The sequence below is a fragment of the Apium graveolens genome, chromosome 3, assembly GCF_009905375.1.
Source record: "Apium graveolens cultivar Ventura chromosome 3, ASM990537v1, whole genome shotgun sequence".
NCBI lineage: Eukaryota > Viridiplantae > Streptophyta > Magnoliopsida > Apiales > Apiaceae > Apium > Apium graveolens.
In genome coordinates this window covers 109,033,143-109,054,592 of record NC_133649.1, presented here as the reverse complement: position 1 = coordinate 109,054,592, position 21,450 = coordinate 109,033,143, and positions in this window count along the sequence as shown.

The following is a 21,450-nucleotide window of genomic DNA, read 5'->3' as shown; positions in this document are numbered from 1 at the left end:
TCCAGCTAAATCACTATCGGAGTATCCTGTCAATATACTATTCCCACTGTCCCTCGTGTATACCAGTCCAAAATTAAGCGTCCTTTTAACATAACAAAAAATTCATTTCACAGCATGTTGATGTAGTAACGTTGGTTTCTCCATGAATCTGCTCACTACTCCCACCGAGTAAGCTATACCGAGCCTCGTATGAACCAAATAGCGCAAGCTCCCGACCATGCTCTTGAACTGAGTAGCATCTACAAGTTTTCCTCCCCCATCTATCGTGAGACACTCCTTGGGATCTATGGGAAATTTTGTGGGATTACACTCCTGCATACCAGCTTTCTCGAGAATTTTTTCCGCATAAGCAGACTGTTTTAACTCAATGTAACCATCACCCTGTTCGACCTCAATTCCTAAATAATAAGATAACTTACCCAGATTACTCATTTCAAATCTTTTTGTCATCTGTTCCTTAAACTCCTCGATGATTGTCAGTTTTGTGCCTGTTACTAATAAATCATCTACATATACTCCCACTATCAGTAGTTCCTCTCCCATCTTCTTTGTGTACACGACATGTTCATAAGGGCAGCGTGTAAAACCAAGTTCTTCGAGGCATCTATTTAACTTTGCATACCAAGCACGGGGTGCTTGTTTCAAACCGTATAGAGCTTTTATTAGTTTGTACACGAGATGCTCTCGGCCCTTCTTAACAAAGCCCTCAGGTTGTGCAACAAACACTTCTTCTTGAATTTCTCCGTTAAGAAAAGCGGATTTTACATCTAAATGATGTACTTCCCACTGGTTTTTGGCCGCAAGAGCTAACAGCAACCTGACAGTCTCAAGGCGTGTTACAGGCGCGAAAATTTCCTCAAAATATTTTCCTTGTTTTTGAACGAACCCCTTTGTAACAATTCTTGCCTTATACTTTGTGATTCTTCCTTCTGTATCTTTTTTAATTTTGTAAACCCATTTTAGACCGATTGCTTTCTTTCCTGGAGGGAGTTCTGTCAGCTTCCAGATGTTATTTCTTTTAACTGCTTCTATCTCAGCCTTCATGGCTTGCTTCCAATGATATTCCTGAGCTGCTGATTTAAAGTTTGTGGGTTCTTCGACTCCTGAAAAATAAAGTTCATCATCTTCTAGGGTAATTTCTTCAGTCTGATCGTACACTTCTCCCAAAGATCTGTAGCGCCTTGGTTCACTGTTCACTTCTTCATCTGATAGGGTCTCACTTGGTTAAGATATTGTAACACCCCCTTCCCAAAATGAGACGAGGGGTTACTTATTAAATCTAAACCTAAAAAAAACAGAGCACTAAAATCCAACATATAATATTATAAAGTCTCCAAAATTATCCAAGTCAATAAATGCGAAGAAAATTAAATACTCTAATAATAAATGTCTAAAATAAATGCTAGAAGTCCAAAGATCCTAAGAAATTGTCACAAAGGTATCGCTCCATCACACAGCCCCAAAAGTCCCCCTAAGTACCTGCCAGAAGAAGAATACGGCATGAGCCAAAAGCCCAGTACGGATTTGGAATACAATTTATAAAACAAGAGATCAAAAAAAAAAAAAAATAAATAATCAGCCATTTATAATAAAACAAAAATTTTAAAAATAAGTAAGGCTGAAGCAACGAGGGCTAAGATATTTCATACCGAGAGCAAAACAAATAACAAATACACACATCATAGGGTACCTAATGTGTGCAACAAACCAGTTAACGAGTACGGCATATACAACGTCACTGTCGAATCAAATCACAAATCAAACTCTGGGTGCACCCACGTATCCTGAAACAAATATCACAATGGCCAAAGCTCTCCTCCTGAGCTATCAAAAGGATACGCCATGACCAATCACACTGCCATGGAAGTGTCATGCCAATGGTGCCGCAATGACATGGCTGTAGTACCCCTACAGCTGGTTAACTCGGTATACCCTATTTCACTCTAAGGGTTCAAATAAAATAATTTTCACAATTTTAAGAATCACTTGCAGCAGATATTTCAAATATTCTAAACAGATATTTAACAAACATAATTTTAAAGCTCGCAAGATTAAATATTTAAAACTTCCAGAACAGATTTAAAATAATTTTCAGAGATCAAACGAATAAGAACGGAATGAATAAAAATATGAAGGGAAAGAATCAGATATATTTAATAATAAAAGGAGTAGCACTGAAAGAAAGGGGACGAAATCCGTACCTCATCTGATGGACCATTAAATCGGATTGTTGAAATACGATTGAAAGTGAACAACTTATACTAATTCGAATTTTAACAGCAGATAAGTTAAGGATTTGAAATAATGGTCAACTGGAGAAATAAAGTAGATTTAACAAGGATTCCAAAATGATAAGATTCATCAAAAACGCACTGATAACGAATTAGTTATGAATTTTTGAAGTTCAGGTATCACAGCAGAAATTATTCAGGAACAGATTACAAAGAAGGCAAATTTAGACAATAAAGACAATCTGATCTCACTTCGACTATAACTAGACAATGAAAGAGAATTCTCAGAGGTTTCATAATTTATAAAGATCATAATTTTATGACGAATAATGAAGAAGATATGAATTTTTGAACATGAAACAACTATGCTGATAAGTATAAACAGACCAGAATATTTGTAAGGCAATTTAGGCAATTTAAAAGATTTAAATATATAATGGGTATACCATATAATGAAAGAGAATTTCATAAGCTTTCCAGATTGATATCATGAGTAATTTTCCGACATAAGATCGATTTATAACGAATTTTAGAAGGTATGAAAAACTGTTCACGTCATAAATCTGAAGGGTCACAAAGAATGGATATTTGCACATAGTTAGAGGCTGATTCCACAAAATATGTAAACATGGAAGTTGTAGGTATCGAAACAAGCTTTCCAGAAAATCAAGAATCAATGAATTCCGTGTACAAACGAATAAGTTATGGATTTTACAACAGATACGAGATGCTGATTTTATCCATTACGAATTTCAGCACAAACAAATAAGAAGATGAACATGATATGATTATGAAGAAGAAAAGATCGATTCTCGTACCTTGATCAATCGAATAACACAAGAATAAACTTCTAAGATCTTCTTGTCTTCTCAAACCCTAGCCTCTAAGAGCGGCTCCAATTAAAAAGACATAGAATAGGACATAACTTGTATATATATATATTTATAGGCCCACACGCCCACAATTAATAGAATCCTATCCCTAATCTAATTAATAATATAATTACTAATTCTATTCCAAATCAAATTGTATTAAAAATTACTATTATTACTAATTCTAATCTATTTCTAACTAATACAAATATTAAATAGATAATAATTAAAATAAAAATACGGATATTACATATCTCTGTAACACCCCCTTCCCAAAATGAGACGAGGGGTTACTTATTAAATCTAAACCTAAAAAAAACAGAGCACTAAAATCCAACATATAATATTATAAAGTCTCCAAAATTATCCAAGTCAATAAATGCGAAGAAAATTAAATACTCTAATAATAAATGTCTAAAATAAATGCTAGAAGTCCAAAGATCCTAAGAAATTGTCACAAAGGTATCGCTCCATCACACAGCCCCAAAAGTCCCCCTAAGTACCTGCCAGAAGAAGAATACGGCATGAGCCAAAAGCCCAGTACGGATTTGGAATACAATTTATAAAACAAGAGATCAAAAGAAAAAAATAAATAAATAATCAGCCATTTATAATAAAACAAAAATTTTAAAAATAAGTAAGGCTGAAGCAACGAGGGCTAAGATATTTCATACCGAGAGCAAAACAAATAACAAATACACACATCATAGGGTACCTAATGTGTGCAACAAACCAGTTAACGAGTACGGCATATACAACGTCACTGTCGAATCAAATCACAAATCAAACTCTGGGTGCACCCACGTATCCTGAAACAAATATCACAATGGCCAAAGCTCTCCTCCTGAGCTATCAAAAGGATACGCCATGACCAATCACACTGCCATGGAAGTGTCATGCCAATGGTGCCGCAATGACATGGCTGTAGTACCCCTACAGCTGGTTAACTCGGTATACCCTATTTCACTCTAAGGGTTCAAATAAAATAATTTTCACAATTTTAAGAATCACTTGCAGCAGATATTTCAAATATTCTAAACAGATATTTAACAAACATAATTTTAAAGCTCGCAAGATTAAATATTTAAAACTTCCAGAACAGATTTAAAATAATTTTCAGAGATCAAACAAATAAGAACGGAATGAATAAAAATATGAAGGGAAAGAATCAGATATATTTAATAATAAAAGGAGTAGCACTGAAAGAAAGGGGACGAAATCCGTACCTCATCTGATGGACCATTAAATCGGATTGTTGAAATACGATTGAAAGTGAACAACTTATACTAATTCGAATTTTAACAGCAGATAAGTTAAGGATTTGAAATAATGGTCAACTGGAGAAATAAAGTAGATTTAACAAGGATTCCAAAATGATAAGATTCATCAAAAACGCACTGATAACGAATTAGTTATGAATTTTTGAAGTTCAGGTATCACAGCAGAAATTATTCAGGAACAGATTACAAAGAAGGCAAATTTAGACAATAAAGACAATCTGATCTCACTTCGACTATAACTAGACAATGAAAGAGAATTCTCAGAGGTTTCATAATTTATAAAGATCATAATTTTATGACGAATAATGAAGAAGATATGAATTTTTGAACATGAAACAACTATGCTGATAAGTATAAACAGACCAGAATATTTGTAAGGCAATTTAGGCAATTTAAAAGATTTAAATATATAATGGGTATACCATATAATGAAAGAGAATTTCATAAGCTTTCCAGATTGATATCATGAGTAATTTTCCGACATAAGATCGATTTATAACGAATTTTAGAAGGTATGAAAAACTGTTCACGTCATAAATCTGAAGGGTCACAAAGAATGGATATTTGCACATAGTTAGAAGCTGATTCCACAAAATATGTAAACATGGAAGTTGTAGGTATCGAAACAAGCTTTCCAGAAAATCAAGAATCAATGAATTCCGTGTACAAACGAATAAGTTATGGATTTTACAACAGATACGAGATGCTGATTTTATCACATACGAATTTCAGCACAAACAAATAAGAAGATGAACATGATATGATTATGAAGAAGAAAAGATCGATTCTCGTACCTTGATCAATCGAATAACACAAGAATAAACTTCTAAGATCTTCTTGTCTTCTCAAACCCTAGCCTCTAAGAGCGGCTCCAATTAAAAAGACATAGAATAGGACATAACTTGTATATATATATATTTATAGGCCCACACGCCCACAATTAATAGAATCCTATCCCTAATCTAATTAATAATATAATTACTAATTCTATTCCAAATCAAATTGTATTAAAAATTACTATTATTACTAATTCTAATCTATTTCTAACTAATACAAATATTAAATAGATAATAATTAAAATAAAAATACGGATATTACATATCTCTGTAACACCCCCTTCCCAAAATGAGACGAGGGGTTACTTATTAAATCTAAACCTAAAAAAAACAGAGCACTAAAATCCAACATATAATATTATAAAGTCTCCAAAATTATCCAAGTCAATAAATGCGAAGAAAATTAAATACTCTAATAATAAATGTCTAAAATAAATGCTAGAAGTCCAAAGATCCTAAGAAATTGTCACAAAGGTATCGCTCCATCACACAGCCCCAAAAGTCCCCCTAAGTACCTGCCAGAAGAAGAATACGGCATGAGCCAAAAGCCCAGTACGGATTTGGAATACAATTTATAAAACAAGAGATCAAAAAAAAAAAAAAAAAATAATCAGCCATTTATAATAAAACAAAAATTTTAAAAATAAGTAAGGCTGAAGCAACGAGGGCTAAGATATTTCATACCGAGAGCAAAACAAATAACAAATACACACATCATAGGGTACCTAATGTGTGCAACAAACCAGTTAACGAGTACGGCATATACAACGTCACTGTCGAATCAAATCACAAATCAAACTCTGGGTGCACCCACGTATCCTGAAACAAATATCACAATGGCCAAAGCTCTCCTCCTGAGCTATCAAAAGGATACGCCATGACCAATCACACTGCCATGGAAGTGTCATGCCAATGGTGCCGCAATGACATGGCTGTAGTACCCCTACAGCTGGTTAACTCGGTATACCCTATTTCACTCTAAGGGTTCAAATAAAATAATTTTCACAATTTTAAGAATCACTTGCAGCAGATATTTCAAATATTCTAAACAGATATTTAACAAACATAATTTTAAAGCTCGCAAGATTAAATATTTAAAACTTCCAGAACAGATTTAAAATAATTTTCAGAGATCAAACGAATAAGAACGGAATGAATAAAAATATGAAGGGAAAGAATCAGATATATTTAATAATAAAAGGAGTAGCACTGAAAGAAAGGGGACGAAATCCGTACCTCATCTGATGGACCATTAAATCGGATTGTTGAAATACGATTGAAAGTGAACAACTTATACTAATTCGAATTTTAACAGCAGATAAGTTAAGGATTTGAAATAATGGTCAACTGGAGAAATAAAGTAGATTTAACAAGGATTCCAAAATGATAAGATTCATCAAAAACGTACTGATAACGAATTAGTTATGAATTTTTGAAGTTCAGGTATCACAGCAGAAATTATTCAGGAACAGATTACAAAGAAGGCAAATTTAGACAATAAAGACAATCTGATCTCACTTCGACTATAACTAGACAATGAAAGAGAATTCTCAGAGGTTTCATAATTTATAAAGATCATAATTTTATGACGAATAATGAAGAAGATATGAATTTTTGAACATGAAACAACTATGCTGATAAGTATAAACAGACCAGAATATTTGTAAGGCAATTTAGGCAATTTAAAAGATTTAAATATATAATGGGTTTACCATATAATGAAAGAGAATTTCATAAGCTTTCCAGATTGATATCATGAGTAATTTTCCGACATAAGATCGATTTATAACGAATTTTAGAAGGTATGAAAAACTGTTCACGTCATAAATCTGAAGGGTCACAAAGAATGGATATTTGCACATAGTTAGAGGCTGATTCCACAAAATATGTAAACATGGAAGTTGTAGGTATCGAAACAAGCTTTCCAGAAAATCAAGAATCAATGAATTCCGTGTACAAACGAATAAGTTATGGATTTTACAACAGATACGAGATGCTGATTTTATCACATACGAATTTCAGCACAAACAAATAAGAAGATGAACATGATATGATTATGAAGAAGAAAAGATCGATTCTCGTACCTTGATCAATCGAATAACACAAGAATAAACTTCTAAGATCTTCTTGTCTTCTCAAACCCTAGCCTCTAAGAGCGGCTCCAATTAAAAAGACATAGAATAGGACATAACTTGTATATATATATATTTATAGGCCCACACGCCCACAATTAATAGAATCCTATCCCTAATCTAATTAATAATATAATTACTAATTCTATTCCAAATCAAATTGTATTAAAAATTACTATTATTACTAATTCTAATCTATTTCTAACTAATACAAATATTAAATAGATAATAATTAAAATAAAAATACGGATATTACATATATACCCCCTTAAAAAGGATTCCGTCCCCGGAATCGAACGAAACTAAAACTCGTACCTGAATCGAACAAATGCGGATATTTCTCACGAATAGATTCTTCTAATTCCCAAGTAGCCTCTCTTTCCGAATGATTTTTCCACAAAACTTTCACAAACGGAATGGTGTTCTTCCTCAAAACTCGCTCCTCTCGAGTTAAGATAGCCTCAGCTTCCTTCTCACAAGAAAGATCCTCTTTAATCTTATGTAATGGATACTGAACTACATGTAATGGATGATATTTGTAGCCCCTCAAAACCGACACATGAAACACATTATGCACATGAGATAGTTGTGGTGGCAACGCAACTCTATAAGATACTTCCCCTACTTTCTCCATAACGTCAAAAGGGCCAACATATCTCGGACTAAGCTTTCCCTTCATACCAAAACGCTTCACACCCTTACAAGGCGACACCTTTAAGAACACATGATCACCTGGCTCAAATCCCCCAAACTTCCTATGTTGGTCCGCGTAACTCTTTTGACGAGATCGAGCTTCCTTCAGACTTTCTTTAACTTTCTCTACCTTCTCATTAGTAATTCTAACTAACTCCGGCCCTTCGATGACTCTCTCACCAACCTCATCCCAACAAGATGGTGCCCTACACCTCCTACCATACAAAGCCTCAAATGGTGGCATACCAATACTCGCGGGCCAACTATTATTGTACGCAAACTCAACAAGATACAAATATTTATCCCAATCACCTGTCCACTCTAACGCGCAAGCCCTCAACATATCCTCCAATGTCTGAATCGTCCTCTCTGACTGTCCATCGGTCTGCGGATGATAAGTTGTACTGAAATTAAGCCTCGTACCCCAAGCTTGCTGGAATCCCTTCCAAAAACGCGATGTAAATCTCGTATCCCTGTCAGAAACTATCGACACCGGCACACCATGAAGTCTAACAATATCTCGCTGCAAAATCTCTGCCAACTCATGAACAGGAGTAGTCTCTTTAATAGGCAAGAAGTGAGCGGACTTAGTGAGTCTATCAACCACCACCCATATAACATCATTCTTCTTGAAAGTCCTCGGCAAATGAGTTACAAAATCCATAGTAATGTTTTCCCACTTCCAAACTGGTATATCTAGCTGTTGCAACAATCCACTAGGCCTCTGATGGTCTATCTTCACTTGTTGACATGTAAGACATTTTCCCACAAATTCTGCTATATCTCCCTTCATTCCACTCCACCAAAAGTGCTTCTTCAAATCCCTATACATCTTGGTGGAACCTGGATGAATAAAAAAATGAAGAACTATGAGCCTCCTTCAAAATTTCCTCACGAATCGTCGGGTCTGCGGGCACGCACAATTTACTACCCAACCACATCACACCCTCATCATCGAAATGAAATTGTGTTTGTTTTCCACCTGCCACCTCGGATCTAATAGCTTCCAAACCTGTATCACTCTTCTGAGCTTCCTTAACCCTTGAAACAAGATTCGGTTCCACTTTCAAATTTGCAATACTACCACTTGATCCTCTAACATACAACTCAACACCCAAGCGCTCCAAATCTGAAATAAGGTGCGGCTGAGTAATGAGAGATGCAACACTCCCCAAGTTCTTCCTACTAAGAGCGTCTGCCACTACATTCGCCTTCCCCGGATGGTACTGAATATTTGCATCATAATCCTTAAGAAGTTCAAGCCACCTCCGCTGCCTCATGTTAAGCTCCTTCTGAGTAAAGATGTATTTGAGACTCTTGTGATCAGTAAAGATGTCACAAGTCTCTCCATAAAGATAGTGTCTCCAGATCTTCAAAGCAAAGACCACTGCTGCTAACTCCAAGTCATGGGTAGGATAATTCACCTCATATGGTTTAAGCTGCCTAGAAGCGTAAGAAATCACTTTCCCATGTTGCATAAGAACACACCCCAATCCTCTCTTAGAAGCATCACTATACACCTGAAAACCTCCACTCCCTGATGGCAACACAAGTATTGGAGCTGACACCAACCTCTTCTTTAACTCTTGAAAGCTCTTCTCACGATCATCATTCCACTTGAACTTGATTCCCTTCCTCATTAGCTGAGTCAATGGTAAAGCTATGGAAGAGAAACCTTCCACAAAACGCCTATAGTAGCCTGCCAAACCCAAGAAACTCCTCACCTCCGTCACATTGCTAGGTCTGGGCCAATTAGTAATAGCCTCGACTTTCGCAGGATCCAACTCAATGCCCCTACCAGATACAACATGCCCCAAGAATGCCACTTCCTCCAACCAGAATTCACACTTGGAAAATTTCGCAAACAACTTCCTCTCCCTCAAAATTTCAAGTACAGTACGTAAATGCTCCTCATGCTCCTCTCTGCTCCTAGAGTATATCAAGATATCATCGATGAAGACCACCACGAATTTATCCAGATAATCATGAAAGACCCGATTCATCAAATCCATAAATACCGCTGGTGCATTCGTCAACCCAAAGGACATCACGAGAAACTCATAATGACCATAACGAGTGCGAAATGCAGTCTTCGGAACGTCTTCCTCCCTAACTCGTAACTGATGGTAACCAGATCTCAAATCTATCTTCGAAAAATACTTCGCCCCTTGTAACTGATCAAACAAGTCATCAATGCGTGGCAAAGGATACCTGTTTCTAATAGTCACCTTATTCAACTCCCTATAGTCAATGCACAATCTCATAGAACCATCCTTCTTCTTCACAAACAACACAGGAGCGCCCCATGGAGACACACTTGGTCTGATAAATCCCCTATTCAACAACTCCTGCAACTGCTCCTTCAATTCTTGCAAAGCAAAATGAAACGATAAAGAGCATAATGAAACGAAATTAAATGGAACACCCATCCTATCATCTACCCAAACTCACAGGTCAACCTAAGTAGGCTTTCTACAAGAAAGAACCTAAGCTCTGATGCCATCTCTGTAACACCCCCTTCCCAAAATGAGACGAGGGGTTACTTATTAAATCTAAACCTAAAAAAAACAGAGCACTAAAATCCAACATATAATATTATAAAGTCTCCAAAATTATCCAAGTCAATAAATGCGAAGAAAATTAAATACTCTAATAATAAATGTCTAAAATAAATGCTAGAAGTCCAAAGATCCTAAGAAATTGTCACAAAGGTATCGCTCCATCACACAGCCCCAAAAGTCCCCCTAAGTACCTGCCAGAAGAAGAATACGGCATGAGCCAAAAGCCCAGTACGGATTTGGAATACAATTTATAAAACAAGAGATCAAAAAAAAAAAAAATAAATAATCAGCCATTTATAATAAAACAAAAATTTTAAAAATAAGTAAGGCTGAAGCAACGAGGGCTAAGATATTTCATACCGAGAGCAAAACAAATAACAAATACACACATCATAGGGTACCTAATGTGTGCAACAAACCAGTTAACGAGTACGGCATATACAACGTCACTGTCGAATCAAATCACAAATCAAACTCTGGGTGCACCCACGTATCCTGAAACAAATATCACAATGGCCAAAGCTCTCCTCCTGAGCTATCAAAAGGATACGCCATGACCAATCACACTGCCATGGAAGTGTCATGCCAATGGTGCCGCAATGACATGGCTGTAGTACCCCTACAGCTGGTTAACTCGGTATACCCTATTTCACTCTAAGGGTTCAAATAAAATAATTTTCACAATTTTAAGAATCACTTGCAGCAGATATTTCAAATATTCTAAACAGATATTTAACAAACATAATTTTAAAGCTCGCAAGATTAAATATTTAAAACTTCCAGAACAGATTTAAAATAATTTTCAGAGATCAAACGAATAAGAACGGAATGAATAAAAATATGAAGGGAAAGAATCAGATATATTTAATAATAAAAGGAGTAGCACTGAAAGAAAGGGGACGAAATCCGTACCTCATCTGATGGACCATTAAATCGGATTGTTGAAATACGATTGAAAGTGAACAACTTATACTAATTCGAATTTTAACAGCAGATAAGTTAAGGATTTGAAATAATGGTCAACTGGAGAAATAAAGTAGATTTAACAAGGATTCCAAAATGATAAGATTCATCAAAAACGTACTGATAACGAATTAGTTATGAATTTTTGAAGTTCAGGTATCACAGCAGAAATTATTCAGGAACAGATTACAAAGAAGGCAAATTTAGACAATAAAGACAATCTGATCTCACTTCGACTATAACTAGACAATGAAAGAGAATTCTCAGAGGTTTCATAATTTATAAAGATCATAATTTTATGACGAATAATGAAGAAGATATGAATTTTTGAACATGAAACAACTATGCTGATAAGTATAAACAGACCAGAATATTTGTAAGGCAATTTAGGCAATTTAAAAGATTTAAATATATAATGGGTTTACCATATAATGAAAGAGAATTTCATAAGCTTTCCAGATTGATATCATGAGTAATTTTCCGACATAAGATCGATTTATAACGAATTTTAGAAGGTATGAAAAACTGTTCACGTCATAAATCTGAAGGGTCACAAAGAATGGATATTTGCACATAGTTAGAGGCTGATTCCACAAAATATGTAAACATGGAAGTTGTAGGTATCGAAACAAGCTTTCCAGAAAATCAAGAATCAATGAATTCCGTGTACAAACGAATAAGTTATGGATTTTACAACAGATACGAGATGCTGATTTTATCACATACGAATTTCAGCACAAACAAATAAGAAGATGAACATGATATGATTATGAAGAAGAAAAGATCGATTCTCGTACCTTGATCAATCGAATAACACAAGAATAAACTTCTAAGATCTTCTTGTCTTCTCAAACCCTAGCCTCTAAGAGCGGCTCCAATTAAAAAGACATAGAATAGGACATAACTTGTATATATATATATTTATAGGCCCACACGCCCACAATTAATAGAATCCTATCCCTAATCTAATTAATAATATAATTACTAATTCTATTCCAAATCAAATTGTATTAAAAATTACTATTATTACTAATTCTAATTTATTTCTAACTAATACAAATATTAAATAGATAATAATTAAAATAAAAATACGGATATTACAGATATACTACTTGTTGTTGTATCAGTCCCTTCACCAATACTGTTGTCTCCATTTTGTGACTCCTGAAAACTTGATTCTTCATTTTTATCTTCACTCTCAGGACCAGCCATTTCAGGTACAGTAAACATTCCCTGTGACCTCTTCAATGTATCCTCACCTTTACACCAATCCCATTCTTTGTCTTCTTCAAACACAATATCTCGAGACACATGAATTTGTTTACTTACTGGATCTAACATTCTATACGCCTTTGTCCCAGGTTCTTTTCCAAGGTTGATGACACATTTACTCCGATCACTTAGTTTACTCCAAACACACGTATGTGTCCTATGTTTTGTTTTTGTCCACTCCATGCTTCAAACGGGGTCATACCTGAGATTGCTCTTGTGGGTAAATGATTCAGCACGTACACCGAGTGGCGCACAGCTTCCCCCCAGAGATATAATGGCAGATTCTTCTCCTTCAAAAAACTTCTCGCCATTTCAACAACTGTTCTGTTTCGCCTCTCCACCACCCCATTTTGCTGGGGTGAATAAGGTGCAGTGTATTGCCTACCAATTCCAGCTTCATCACAATAAGAATTTAACCTCTTCGAGTTAAACTCGCCGCCCCTGTCTGTCCTAAGATTTTTCACCTTCCTTTCTGCACCATCTTCAATTAAAGCTCGAAAATTTTTAAAGGCATCTAGTGCATCATCTTTGTTTTCTAACATGAAAACCCACATAACACGACTGAAATCATCGACTAAGAGGAAGAAATACTTATTACCAGCTGGGGTTGAAGGTGTGGTTGGCCCACATAAATCTCCATACACCAATTCGAGGACCTTCTTGGCACTGTATGTAGCTTGGCCTGGAAACGACCGTCTCACCTGTTTTGACATAAGGCATCCTGTGTTGGAATAATCTTAAATTTAGTTATTAATTATTTGTTTATTTAATTATTAGATATTTAGCAATGATTAATTATTAGAGAAAAATATTATTTTAGAATTGTTTAGTAGTGGGGTAGTGGAGTTATGGAGTAAATTATGGACATGTAATTTACCCATTAATTAGTAGTGGTTAGTTTTAGTAATAGTTAGTTTTAATATGTTTGTAAAGCCTATATAATGGCTAGTTTAGCTTGAGTTTTAGGAGAGGAAAAGAAAAACAAGAAAAATAGCAGTACAAGTTCTCTGCAAAATGTAGGTGTCTTCTTTTTTCTCTAAATTTTTTCAACATGGCATCAGAGCGTCATGATCTAGGGCTTTGTGAGATATTTTAAAATATACACCTATATATATATGTTAAATATTTATTTATCATATTTCAAATGGCATTAAAAATTTCTCCATATATATTTAGTGAAGTATCAACATGAAATGGTACGTGGAAAAAGATCAACGAGGGAGGAAGAAATTGGAAGAAAAAATGAGGGACTGCTATTAGCTAAAGATTTATCCTCAAAAGGCACAGACAACAAAGTGGACATGAAGAAAAAGACTGCTGGTACAAAGGAAAGCCACAATGCTACAAATGCAAAAAAATATGGGCATCTAGCAAATAATTGTAGATTTCAGAATGATGAAGAAAGGATGGCACAATTGATCGAGGGAGAACCACTCCTTTAGAGTTGTGGAGAGAAAGTGCTTCAAAGTGTTTTTGGAGAGAAAGTGCTCCAAAGTGTTTTTGATGAGATAGTGCATCAAAATTGATGGTGGTGAGAAGTGCATCACAGGCGAAGAGAAAGTGCTTCGTAAATTTAAGATTATGGGGGTGAATGTTGGAATAATCTTAAATTTAGTTATTAATTATTTGTTTATTTAATTATTAGATATTTAGCAATGATTAATTATTAGAGAAAAATATTATTTTAGAATTGTTTAGTAGTGGGGTAGTGGAGTTATGGAGTAAATTATGGACATGTAATTTACCCATTAATTAGTAGTGGTTAGTTTTAGTAATAGTTAGTTTTAATATGTTTGTAAAGCCTATATAATGGCTAGTTTAGCTTGAGTTTTAGGAGAGGAAAAGAAAAACAAGAAAAATAGCAGTACAAGTTCTCTGCAAAATGTAGGTGTCTTCTTTTTTCTCTAAATTTTTTCAACATCCTGAACACACTTCATTCTGCAGTTTGATTTCTGGAATTCCATACGCCATTTTGTTCGATGACAGTAATGACAATGCCTTGAAATTTACATGCCCAAGCTTGGTGTGCCAGCGCCAAGACTCCTCGGTATGCTTCGCCAGGAAGCACTCTGTGTTTCCGCTGTCAATAATGAGCTTGTAGAGTCTGTTCAACGAGCGTTTAACCTTCATAAGCAGTTTCTTATTCTTGTCATATACCCACAGGTAGTCACCTGACATAATGACCTTGTTCCCCTCCTCGGATAATTGTCCGAGGCTTATGATATTGTTGCATAATGTCGGTATATAATACACATCTCGCAAGACCCTTTCTTCACCATTTTTGCAGTTCAACACAATGCTCCCCTTTCCCTTTATCAGAACCGTGGATCCATCACCAAATCTCACCTTACCTTTCACATTTTTATCTATCTCTCTAAACTTGGATAATTGGCCAGTCATATGGTTGCTGGCACCATTATCTAAGTACCACAAATTTGAATTCTCTTGTTCAGTTTCGCAATTCAGCTTCAGTTTTGGCGTCACTTTCTCCTCATTGATGAGCATGACTGTGTCTTCTTTCTCTCCTACTTCTGCCACCAATAATGCAGGCTCATCATCCTGCATTTGAGCTATATTCACTTCCTCATTATGTTCTTTCATGCGCTTAGGTTTCTTACATTCAGCAGCATAGTGCCCGTGACCTTGACAATTGAAACATCTCAATTTGCTTTTGTCACGAAACTCTCTGCCACTCCTCGATTTTTGGTTTGTTTCAGAACCACCCTTACCACTACGCCTCAACCATTCATCCCTCGTTAGCAGAAGTTTCCCTTCCTCCCTTTCACGCTTTGACCACTCTTCCTCCATGAGCAGGAGCTGACTACCACCACCACCAGTCTCTGTTTGACCTTTTAGACGTTCTTCATGTGCCTTCAGTGAGCCTACTGTCTCCTCCACACTCATTGTTTCAACATTCCCAAACTGCTCTATGGTAGAGGCTATTTGCAAAAATTTGGTGGGCACAGCTCGTAGCAGCTTTTTCACGATATATGTTTCCTCCATTTTTTCAGCTAGAGCTCGAATGTTTGTCACTAAACCATTCAACTTCATACAAAAATCGTCCAACGAATCACTTTCTTTCATACACAGTGACTGAAACTCGGCCTTAAGAGTTTAAATCCTCGCCTTTTTCACACGTTCCGCTCCCAAACACATGGTTTTCACTGCATCCCACACTTCTTTCACTGTTTCCTTCTCAGCCACTGACAACAAAATGTCCTCCGGGGTTCCTTGATAAATAGCAGCTAAAGCTATTTTATCAGTCCTGTCTTCCACAGTTTTTTATTCCCCAGGTTCCACAGCAACCCAGACACCATGTGCTTGCATATAAACCTTCATTTTAAGGGCCCACGCGGTGTAGTTTCCTCTGTTCAGCATAGGATAACTCAGCCCCAATGTTTCCATCTTTTGCTTTGCTCGTTTCCATCACTGTTGATCTAGGCATGTACTTTGGCATCCACTGCTCGCAACCCTCTCTGATACCAGATTAATGGCAAAGTTTCAGACTTAGTCAAATCACACATACAATTATATGTATACTACAGGTGTTTAACTATGAAAAACTGGAAAAACAATGTACTCTGAATGTGCTAATGATCTTATTAGAACTGAACATTATAAAATATAAAACATGTGAACAAACTGACTGCTAGAAATAAGGACCAGACTCCCTAAAATAACTCCACCAACCTACATTTTATTTTGAACGATTTCTACACTAATTCCACTACCTGAGAAGACCAAGTCTCAGTAAAACATCAGCTAGACACAATAATAAAATACATAACAAAATAAATAAATAATAAAGCAAGTTTCTGATTATAAAAACCAACAACCTAACGTTTATTAGCACTCCTCCTACAATCTCTCAACAACGTGAAAGACCAGTTCAACTAAGCCACTAAACTCAGACTAATAATTAAAATAAAACATGGGAAATAATAAATAGTTTAGATTAAGACCAACAGGGACATCAGCAGCAGCAGCATATCCACTTGGGTCATCACCAATAGCAACAGTTGCAAGAAGAGAAATTGCAGCAAATTCGTTTGGGACATCACCAACAGCTACTCCACTTGGGTCAATACCAGCAGCCAGTAGTCCGCTGTGGCCACTAACACACACAGCAGCAGCAGCCGCCCCTTGATTGTTTTTTTCACCTCCGTTCTGAATGCTGCCAAGTACTCCGCTTGGGCCTGCCTCCTGTCGTCCTACCACAGAGTTGTTTTGCTCCATTTCAATCTGTGCATGCCACAATATTAAGCTCATATATTAGTCGTTACTTGTGTGCATATATGCATGTACTCTCATCAAATATACATACAAAAGCATATAAACATCTATCTATGTTTTGGACACATAGGTTTGTAGAAGAAGACTTGCAAGAACCATGGCTTTGCTGGAAACGTGATAAGCTTCACACACTAATATAAAATAGTATACTAATAATTTAATAATAAAATAAACTCAACACACTTTTTCTTGGTAGATAAAGTGTTAGATATATTTGATAATGTCATGGCTAATATGTTTTATGTTTAGATTTCAGATCTTATTTGAACAGAACAAATCAGTACTTAACTGATCAGTACTTATACTGGAAGACAGAACTTAAGGGATATCAGTACTTATGTTATCAGAAGATAATCATCAGGAGATAGATATCGGAACTTAAGTGCTGAAGAACGATTAGATAAGGACAGTAGCTGATTGAAGTTAAGAAGATCAAGATAAACATAAGAAGAGATATGCATGAAGAAGGAATTCCGTGAAGAATGAAATACTTGGAATAGAAGATATCTGATTGATATATTTTAGGAAGCAGAATTATATTCCATATCAATTAGCGATTATCTTGTAACTGTGTAGTATATAAACACAGACATAGGGTTTACACTATAAGTGTTATCATTATCGAGAATATTATTTACTATAACCCTAACAGCTCTCGTGATATTTTGTTCATCACTGAGAGATAACAGTTCCAGATTGTAACAGAGTTTATTGTTTAAATAAAGTTTGTTTTCTGTTACATAAGTTCTTGAAGTTTGATTTGATTGTAATAAACACTGTATTCACCCCCTCTACAGTGAAAGTGTGACCTAACAAGTGGTATCAGAGCCTTCTGTTAACACACATACAGTTAAAGATCCAAACACAATCATGTCTGACACAGAAACTCCAACTAAGCCTACCAAAACTGAGGAATCATCAAAGACATCAACTCAGAGTCGATATGAGACTATCAGAGTTCCCATATTGAGACCATCTGAATATCCCATATGGAAGGTAAGGATGACCATGTTTCTGGAAGCAACAGATCCAGAATACCTTGATAGAATCAAGGAAGGGCCTCACAAACCTACCAAGCTCGCTGTTGTAATTGCAGGTGAAGCAGCAATGACTGTACCAAAGGAAAAGAGTGATTACACTGCAGAAGATATAGCATCTATTGCTAAGGATGCCAAGGTACGTCACTTATTGCATAGTGCCATTGATAATGTAATGTCAAACAGGGTAATCAACTGCAAGACTGCTAAGGAGATATGGGATACACTGGAGACAAGGTGTCAAGGAACTGAAACAGTTAAGAAGAACAGGAAGACAATACTCACTCAAGAGTATGAACACTTTGACTCTAGGACTAATGAGTCATTGACTGATGTATATGATAGATTTGTCAAACTCTTGAATGACTTGTCATTGGTTAATAAGGAGTATGATCTTGAAGATACAAACCTTAAATTCCTGTTAGCTCTTCCTGAATGTTGGGATTTGAAGGCAACAACAATAAGAGACAACTACAATCTTGATGAAACAACTCTTGATGAAATCTATGGAATGCTCAAGACTCATGAACTTGAGATGGAACAAAGAAGCAAGAGGAAAGGAGGAAAGTCAAGGACAGTTGCTCTCAAGGCTGAAGAGGAATCCCCCAAACCACCTTCCTCAAAGAAAGACAAGGGTAAAGCTCTTATCATAAAGTCTGATACTGAGTCATCAAGTTCTGAGAGTGATGATGACTCAGATTCTGAAAGCTTGCCTGAAACTAATGCTGATGAGGAGATGATGAAGCTGTGTGCTCTTATGGTGAAAGGAATCACAAAGATTGCATACAGGAAGTTCAGGAAGGGAAAGAAGTTTTCCAGGAAAGGCATAAGTTCTGATAAGAAGAATTTCAGAAGATCTGAAGGAAGAGGAGGAAAGTCTGACAGAGGAGATTACGCTAATGTTAAATGTTATAATTGTGGTGAGAAAGGCCACATATCTCCTGATTGCAAGAAGACCAAGAGTGACAAAGGCAAAGCTCTTGTCACAAAGCAGAAAAGCTGGACAAACACCTCAGACTCTGAAAGTGAGGAGAACTATGCATTGATGGCAAATGCTGATAAATCAAGTTCTGAGAGCAGTTCTGAAGCTGCTGAAACAAAGGTACCTCAGACTACTTATGCTTTTCATACTGATGATATTAATGAGTTGAGAAGATATCTTAAAACCATGTTTGTTAGTTATAGAGATCAAACTTTAACATGTGAAAGATTAACTTCTGAAAATCTTGCTTTTAGGAAAAGAAATGATTTCTTAGAAAAAGAGTTAGTCATGTTCCATCAAACTCAGCAGGATAGAGATGATGCTTTTTATGTTAGGGATGAAGTGCTAAAAATGAATGAATCTCTAAAAACTGAGTTAGAAAAGGAGAGAGAGATTATCAGAACTTGGACTAACTCTGGCAAAACAACTCAAAATTTGCTAAGCAGTGGAAACTGGAAAGAGGGCTTAGGCTATGGAGAAAATAAAAATGAAAAAGGAACTGTAGAAATTAAGCCTGTTGATAAGCAAAAGCCGAAGTTAAAACCTGTTAAGTTTGTAACTGAAAAATCTGAAAATGAGAAATCAGAAGTTAAAAAGGAATTAGCTTCTGACAAACTAAAACAGGAAAAGACAGCTGAAGTTAACATAGGCTTAATGACAAAGAAGCAGCTTAAGCATAAGCTGAAAGATGTTAAGAATGCAAACAAGGTAAAATCACCTAGAAAAAACAGGAATGGAAAGGAAGGTGTGAATAAAAGCAATAACTATAAATCTGTTCCTGATGCTCCTAGGAAAGCATGTCATAACTGTGGAAGTTCTAACCATCTGGCTTCTTTTATCAGGAAGAATAAGAATATTAACTCCTTATCTACAAAGTCAGGAGTTAAGAGTCAGTCTGTTAGATACAAACCACAAAATCCTTGTTTTCATTGTGGTAGTTTATGGCATTCCATTTATACTTGTAAGGAATATCATAGTTTGTACTATGATTATTATCAAATAAAACCTTCTTTAAAGAAAGTTTCTGTTGTTCCTTCTAGTGTAAGTTCTGATTCAAAGTCTGGTAGTATAAGTTCTGATAAGAAAACTGTTAACATAAAATCTGATGCTAAATCCGCTGCAAATGTTAACAAACCTAAAAAGGCCAAAGGATCCAAGCAAGTCTGGGTCCTTAAAACTAATAATTAGTGGTCTTTTTGATTGCAGGGCAATAGGAAAAATATTTTAGTTCTGGACAGTGGATGTTCAGGACATATGACTGGAAATAAGGCCCTGCTATCAGACTTTGTGGAGAAAGCTGGCCCAAGTGTTTCTTATGGAGATGGCAACATTGGAAAAACTTTGGGATATGGCAATATCAATCTTGGGAATGTCATCATTAAAGATGTAGCTCTGGTCTCAGGACTTAAACACAACTTACTGAGTATAAGTCAAATCTGTGACAGAGGTTATCATGTTGATTTCTTTGCAGAACATTGTGAAATAGTTAGTAAATCCAAAGAAAAAATTGTTCTGAAGGGATTCAGGCGTGGTAACATTTATGAAGCTAAGCTTTCAACAAGTTCTGATGGTTCTGCAATCTGTTTAGTAAGTAGAGCCTCAACTGAAGAAAGCTGGAATTGGCACAAGAAACTCTCTCATTTAAACTTCAACAAGATAAATGAACTGATCAAGAAAGATCTTGTGAGAGGACTGCCAAAATCAGTGTTTGTTCCTGATGGTCTTTGTGACTCATGTCAGAAGGCTAAACAAAGAAAATCTTCGTTCAAGAGCAAGACTGAATCATCAATTCTTGAGCCTTATTATCTGCTTCATGTTGATCTATTTGGTCCAGTGAATGTCATGTCTATTGCAAAGAAGAAATATGCGTTGGTCATAGTAGATGAGTTCACCAGATACACATGGGTGTATTTCTTGCACACAAAAAGTGAAACTGCATCTATCCTGATTGATCATGTCAAACATCTGGATAAATTGATCAAAGATTCTGTGAAAATTTTGAGGAGTGATAATGGCACTGAATTCAAGAATCTGATAATGGAAGAGTTCTGCAAAAATCATGGAATAAAGCAGGAATTTTCTGCTCCTGGAACTCCACAGCAAAATGGAGTTGTTGAAAGGAAGAATAGAACTCTCATTGAAGCTGCACGAACAATGCTTGAAGAAGCAAAGCTTCCAACCTATTTCTGGGCTGAAGCTGTGCAGACTGCTTGTTTTACTCAAAATGCAACACTCATTAACAAGCATGGAAAAACACCATATGAGATGGTGAAGAACAAGAAGCCAAATCTTAAATAC